This window comes from Triticum dicoccoides, chromosome 3B, assembly GCF_002162155.2.
Source record: "Triticum dicoccoides isolate Atlit2015 ecotype Zavitan chromosome 3B, WEW_v2.0, whole genome shotgun sequence".
In the NCBI taxonomy this organism is placed as follows: Eukaryota; Viridiplantae; Streptophyta; class Magnoliopsida; order Poales; family Poaceae; genus Triticum; species Triticum dicoccoides.
Window position 1 is genome coordinate 267,559,198 of NC_041385.1, and position 7,900 is coordinate 267,567,097.

Here is a 7,900-nt window from a genome sequence, read left to right on the forward strand (position 1 = left end):
GACAAGGTCTGGCGAGCTCTCACCACCGATTCCAATGAGTAGAGGGCAACGATGGTCTGGCCTGCTTCTCAGGCCATGGTCGACATGGAGGCCACCGAGATCCCTCTTCACTTCCATGCCCTCTTTGCTGGCCTGCTGCCGCCGTTCTTCGATTTCCTCAACGTCGTGCTTTGGGACTATCAGATTAACGCACTGCATCTGGATCCCGACTCCATCGTCCTCCTCTCCATTTTTTCCTTCTTGTGTGAGGCCTTCATTGGCATTGCCCCGTCCGTGGGCTTGCTCCGCCACTTCTACTCGCTTCGCCTGGTTGATGGCAGGCAACACTCGGGGTGTGTGTCGCTTCAAGCGGTAGCGGCGACTGCCTGCTCCGACATCGACTTCTCGCTCCTCCGGATATGAGGGGGTTCCGGAAACACTGGGTGTACGTAGACGCCACCGTGTTCAGCCCCCTTCTTCTTCTCCCAATGATGTTGGTAGAGCCGAGCTCCGGTTGGGGGCACGCAGAGCTCGCCGATCTGCAGGTTGTGCGCATCTAGTCCAGACTGGTGGAGTTGGAGCAGGCAAGAGTGACGATGGTGATGGTGGTGAAGGAGTTTGTCAGGCAGCGCATTGCCCCACTCCAGCGCCACACCGCTCAATGAGGGCTCTCTCCGGTCCGGGCAACCCCATGAGGCTTCAGGTGTCTTCGCTCCCTCCTGACACGCTGGAAGAGGTGGTGAAGCTTCTGACAGGCGGTGATCCGGGAGCTCTTCCATTCGGCGGGCGCCCCTTGTACCATTACTCGGCTGAGCAGGCCTTCGTTGAGAAGATGTCGACGAATGGGGGCCACGCCCGAAGGGCCTTGAGGGGACACACGAGAATCCCATCTTGGTGTCTCATGTGCTTGCCGATCCTGTGGCGCGCACCCCTGAGGCGGTTGTAGGGGGCAAGCGCCGTTGAGTGCTCCTGAGGCGACCGCTGGAGAGCGGGCGCCGTCTGGTGCTCCATAGGTGACCGCGGGGGAGCGAGCACTGTCAGGCGCTCCTGAGTTGACTGCTCAGGGGAAGGCGCCGTCAGGTGCTCCTGAGGTGGTTGCTCCTAAGGTGGCGGTCCGCAGCCCAGCTGTGAAGGGCAATGCATCAACCCTCGACATGCCTCGTTTAGATCTTGGGGCACTTCGCAAGAGGAAAGGGCTCTGGAGCTGTAGTGGTGACGCCCCCGGCCCCTGAAACAGAGGGTGTGGGTAGCCGTGGACGAGTAAGTACCTTATTGATGACCCACAAGTATAGGGGATCTATTGTAGTCCTTTCGATAAGTAAGAGTGTCGAACCCAACGAGGAGCAGAAGGAAATGACAAGCGATTTTCAGTAAGGTTTTCTCTGCAAGCACTGCAATTGTAGGTAACACATAGTTTTGTGATAAGATAAATTGTAACGAGTAACAAGCAATGAAAGTAAATAAAGTACAACAAGGTGGCCCAATCCTTTTTGTAGCAAAGGACAAGCCTGGACAATTTCTTATAATGAGAAAAGAGCTCCCAAGGACACATGGGAATTATCATCAAGCTAGTTTTCATCATTCGCGTTCGGTACTTTGATAATTTGATATGTGGGTGGACCGGTGCTTGGGTACTGCCCTTACTTGGACAAGCATCCCACTTACGATTAACCCCTATTGCAAGAATCCGCAACTACAAAAGAAGTATTAAGGTAAACCTAACCACAACATTAGACATATGGATCCAAATCAGCCCCTTACGAAGCAATGCATAAACTAGGGTTTAAGCTTCTATCACTCTAGTAGCCCATCATCTACTTATTACTTCCCAATGCCTTCCTCTAGGCCCAAATAATGGTGAAGTGTCATGTAGTCGACGTTCACATAACACCACTAGAGGAAAGACAACATACATCTCATCAAAATATCGAACGAATACCAAATTCACATGACTACTAATAGCAAGACTTCACCCATGTCCTCAGGAACAAATGTGACTACTCACAAAGCATATTCATGTTCATAATAAGAGGAGTAATAATATGCATTAAGGATCTGAACATATGATCTTCCACCAAGTAAACCAATTAGCATCAACTACAAGGAGTAATCAACACTACTAGCAACCCACAGGTACCAATTTGTGGTTTTGATACAAGATTGGATACAAGAGAGGAACCAGGGTTTTGAGAGGAGATGGTGCTGGTGAAGATGTTGATGGAGATTGACCCCCTCCCGATGAGAGGATCGTTGGTGATGACGATGGTGATGATTTCCCCCTCCTAGAGGGAAATTTCCCTGGCAGAACAGCTCTGTCGGAGCTCTAGATTGGTTCCGCCAAGCTTCAGCCTCGTGGCGGCGGAATTTCGTCCCGTAAGCTTGCCTCTGATTTTTTTCCAGGGTAAAAGCCTTCATATAGCAGAAGATGGGCACCGGAGGGCCAACAGGGGGCCCAGGAGACAGGGGGCGCGCCCAGTATGGGTGGGCGCGCTCCCACCCTCCTGGCCAGGGTGTGGGCCCCCTCTGGTAGTTTCTTCGCTCAATAATTCTTATTAATTCCAAAAATAACTTCCATGGAGTTTTAGGATTTTTGGAGCAGTGCAGAATATGTTTCCAATGTTTGCTCCTTTTCCAGCCAGAATTCCAGCTGCCAGCACTCCCCCTCTTCATGGTAAACCTTGTAAAATAAGAGAGAATAGCCATAAGTATTGAGATATAATGTGTAATAATAGCCCATAATGCAATAAATATTGATATAAAAGCATGATGCAAAATGGACGTGTCAACTCCCCCAAGCTTAGACCTCGCTTGTCCTCAAGCGGAAGTCGAAATCGAAAAATATGTCCACATGTTTAGAGATAGAGGTGTCAATAAAAATAAAATACGGACATGAGGGCATCATGATCATTCTTATAACAGCAACATAAATAGATTTTATCATATGATTCCTTATGTTCAAGTAACGATCAATTCACAATGTCAAGTATGGTTCAAAAACTTCATTGGGAACTAACAAACTATAATCTCAGTCATTGAAGCAATTGCAATTTATCATAACATCAGAAAGAGTCAGAGCTTTTCAGCAAGTCCACACACTCAACTATCATGTAGTCTTCTACAATTGCTAACACTCACGCAGTACTTGTGGTTATGGAGTTTCAACCGGACATGGAGAAAGATAGGGGCTTATTGTGTTGCCTCCCAACGTGTTCACCTTTAGGTGATGTCAACAATAATAGTTCGTGCTAACTTACATCCAATTGGATATATATATCAAGATCTTTCAAACACGAGGAGCTTGCCAAAGGATAAAATGAAAAAAGGGAAAGGTGAAGATCACCTTGACTCAAGCATAGAGTAAAAACATAAAGTAAAAGATAGGCCCTTCGCAGAGGGAAGCAGAGGATGTCATGTGCTTTTAGGGTTGGATGCACAAAATCTTAATGCAAAAGAACGTCACTTTATATTGCCACTTGTATATGGACCTTTATCATGCAGTCTGTTGCTTTTATTGCTTCCATAACAATATCGTATAAAGCTTATTTTCTCTGCACTAATAAGTCATACATATTTAAAGAGCAATTTTTATTGCTTGCAACATGACAACTTACTTGAAGGATCTTACTCAATCCATAGGTAGGTATGGTGGACTCTCATGGCAAAACTGGGTTTAAGGATATTTGGAAGCACAAGTAGTATCTTTACTTGGTGCATGGAATTTGGCTAGCAGGAGGGGGAAAGGCAAGCTCAACATGTTGGGAAGATCAATGACAATATACTTTAACTGAGATGTGAGAAAACATAAACCGTTATGTTTTCTTCCTTGTCCAACATCAACTCTTTTAGCATGTCATGCTTAATGAGTGCTTCACAATCATAAGAGATGTCCAAGATAATATATTTGTATGTGAAAACCTCTCTTTCCTTATTACTTCCTATTAATTGCAACGATGACCAAAACTACGTTTTTCAACTCTCAACAACTTTTATGCCTCATACTATCTATGTGTGAAGTCATTACTATCCATAAGATCAATATGAACTCTTTTATTCTTTTTATTCTTTCTACTTTCTCAAGATCATGGCAAGATAGCAAAGCCCTTGACTCAACACTAATCTTTATTATAGATAGCTCACGGACTCGATTACATAAAGAGATCACTTAGAAAAACTCAAGACTAATTGATACTAAAACTTCAATCTACTAGATCAAGATACTACTAAAAGGACCGAACTAAATAAAACGGTAAAGATAGGAGTGTGATGGTGATACGATACCAGGGCACCTCCCCCAAGCTTGGTAGTTGCCAAGGGGAGTGCCCATACCCATGCGATTATGTCCTCGGAGGTGGTGAAGTAGGAGTTGTTGATGATGTAGGCTTGTCGTCCATCTTCCAAGGCATAGGCTCACCATCATAGAAGGATGATCGAGTCTCCGGGATTCTTAAATCTGCAGCCAAACTCATCCTCTTGAATCTATATTCATACTCACAGTTTTGGTTTTGTAGGTCATAGATCTCGGCTTGGAGGTGCTCGATTTTCTCTTGAAGCTTGAAGATGGTCTCCCCAATGACCTTGGCATCTAGCTTGTGGTTGTTGGTGAACTCCGTGATCATCATCTGGTTAGCATTGAGTTCACGCTCCACCATCCCTTGGCACTTGAAAACTTGTTGCTCCATGGCTTCGAGCTTTGTCTCCACGCTTCCGGTACGCCTTGGTCCCTCCACATCGGGGATGTGCAGCACCCCCTCACGCATCTCAATGGTTTGAGGGTGTTGAAGCACCTCTGCGAGATAGGGGTTGATAACCCTCTCGAAAAACTTGTCCTTGGGAGTGCTTGGAGACGTCATGATGCTCTAGATCTGTCAGAAAAACAGCTCGAAACGAAAACAGAGGATATTTGTGTGATACGGTGGTCAAAGCCTTCGAGAGATTATATAATGAACTTTTACCAACCAAAATACGTAACATGCAAGAAAACGGAGTCCGGGAGGCACACGAGGTGGCCACAAGACAGGGGGCACCCAGTAAGGGTGGGCGTGCCCTCCACCTTCGTGGAGGCCTCGTGTCCTTCTCGGACTACTTCTTTCTTCCTAAAATTCTTAAATATTCCAAAACGGATAAAAATTGCCATTAGAATTGTTTTGGATCTGGTTTACTTACCGTACCACATACCTATTCCTTTTCGGAGTCTGGAACGTTCTGCAAAGTGTCCCTTATGTATTCCTCCGGGGTTACGGTTTCAATAATATTAGTTTCAACATTGATAGGATTACCTGAGATATAATGTTTAATTCTTTGACCATTCACCACCCTCAGACTTGTTCCTTTGAAGTTGTTGATTTTTATGGCACCGGAACGATAGACCTCCTCGATAACGTAAGGACCTTCCCATTTAGAGAGAAGTTTTCCTGCAAAAAATCTTAAACGAGAGTTCTATAATAACACATAATCACCTACGTTAAACTCACACTTTTGTATCCTTTTGTCATGCCAATGTTTGACTTTTTCTTTGAATAGCTTGGCATTCTCATAGGCTTGGGTTCTCCATTCATCATGTGAGCTAATATCAAATAACCTCTTCTCACCGGCAAGTTTGAAGTCATAGTTGAGCTCTTTAATATCCCAATATGCTTTATGTTCAAGTTCTAGAGGTAAGTGACATGCTTTTCCATAAACCATCCTATACGGAGACATACCCATAGGATTTTTGTATGCAGTTCTATAGGCCCATAATGCATCATCAAGTTTTTTGGACCAATTCTTTCTAGATCTATTCACAGTCTTTTGCAAAATTAATTTGAGCTCTCTATTGCTCAACTCTACTTGACCACTAGACTGTGGGTTATAAGGAGATGCGATTCTATGATTAACATCATACTTAGCAAGCATCTTACGGAAAGCACCATGAATAAAATGTGAACCACCATCAGTCATAAGATATCTAGGGACTCCAAACCCCAGAAAAATAACTTCTTTAAGCATCTTGATAGAGGTGTTATGATCAGCACTACTAGTTGGAATAGCTTCTACCCACTTAGTAACGTAATCAACAGCAACAAAAATATGTGTGTAACCATTAGAGGCAGGAAAATGTCCCATATAATCAAATCCCCAAACATCAAACGGTTCAATAACAAGAGAATAATTCATAGGCATTTCTTGACGTCTACTAATATTACCAATTCTTTGACATTCATCACAAGATAAGACAAACTTACGAGCATCTTTGAAGAGAGTAGGCCAATAAAAACCAGATTGCAATAGCTTATGTGCAGTTCTATCTCCAGCGTGGTGTCCTCCATATGATTCAGAGTGACACTTGCGTAGGATCTGTTCATGTTCATGCTCAGGTACACAACGTCTAATAACACCATATACTCCTTCTTTATAAAGGTGTGGGTCATCCCGGAAGTAATGCCTTAAATCATAAAAGAACTTTTTCTTTTGCTGGTATGTGAAACTAGGTGGTATAAATTTAGCAACAATGTAATTAGCATAATCAGCATACCAAGGAGCAGTATGAGAAGCATTAACGACCGCTAATTGTTCATCAGGAAAGCTATCATCAATAGGCAGTGGGTCATCAAGAACATTCTCTAACCTAGACAAGTTGTCTGCAACGGGGTTCTCGGCTCCCTTTCTATCAATAATATGCAAATCAAATTCTTGGAGCAAGAGAACACATCTAATAAGTCTAGGCTTAGCATCTTTCTTTTCCATAAGATATTTAATAGCAGCATTATCAGTGTGAATAGTAAGTTTAGAATCAACAATATAAGGTCTGAACTTATCACAAGCAAACACAACTGCTAAGAATTCTTTTTCGGTAGTAGCATAATTTCTCTGGGTAGTATCAAGAGTCTTACTAGCATACTGGATAACTGATAATCCACAAGTGCAGGGAATCATCGTAGCAATTCCCAAAGGTGTAAGTGATAAGTATGGAGTGTCGAACCCACAAGGAGCTAAAGGTAAGATCAATATTCTCTCAAGCCCTATCTGCCACTGATACGACTCTACGTGCACTGAATGTTTGCTTCCAACTAGAAACAAGAAGTAAAACTGTGTTGTGGGTATAAAGAGGATAACTTTGTATGATATTGGAGAGCTAAAATATAAAAGTAGGTGCTGTTATCATAAAGTTAGAATATATTACTAAATAATATAAATAGCGAGTGTGGAATAACGGTGGATCAGTGTGCGGAATTGTCCTAGGCAATTGTTAACAAGACCGATAGTCGTCATTGCAATTTCATATGAGGGAGAGGCATAAACTAACATATTTTTCCTACTTGGATCATATGCTCTTATGATTGGAACTCTAGCAAGCATCCATAAATACTAAAGATTCATTAAGGTAAAACCCAACCATAGCATTAAAGCATCAAGTCCCCTTTTATCCCATACGCAACAACCCACTTACTCGGGTTTAAGCTTCTGTCACTCTAGCAACCCACTATAAGTGAATCATGAACGTATTGCAACACCCTACAGTGGGAATCCCTCACGCTTGCGCGACACGGAGGGCACCATAGGATAGCACCAAAAGAAAACATACAACTCGTACCAATCTAGATCATCAATCAACTCAAAGACAAAAGATATCTACTCAAAACATCATAAGATGGCAACACATCATTGGATCATAATATGTAGCATAAAGCACCATGTTCAAGTAGTGATTAAAGCGGGGTGCGGGAGAGTGGAGCGCGTAAAAGAGATGATGATGGTGATGTTGATGAAGACGATCACCGCGGCGATGATTCCCCTCCCGATGGCACTCCGGTGCCACCAAGAGAGAGGAGGAGAGGTTCTCCCCCTTGTGCTTCCTCCTCCATGGCTTTCCCCCTCTGGTCCTTGGCCTTCATGGCGATGATGGCCCCTCCAAGATCCTCCTCCATGGCCTCCGGTGATGATG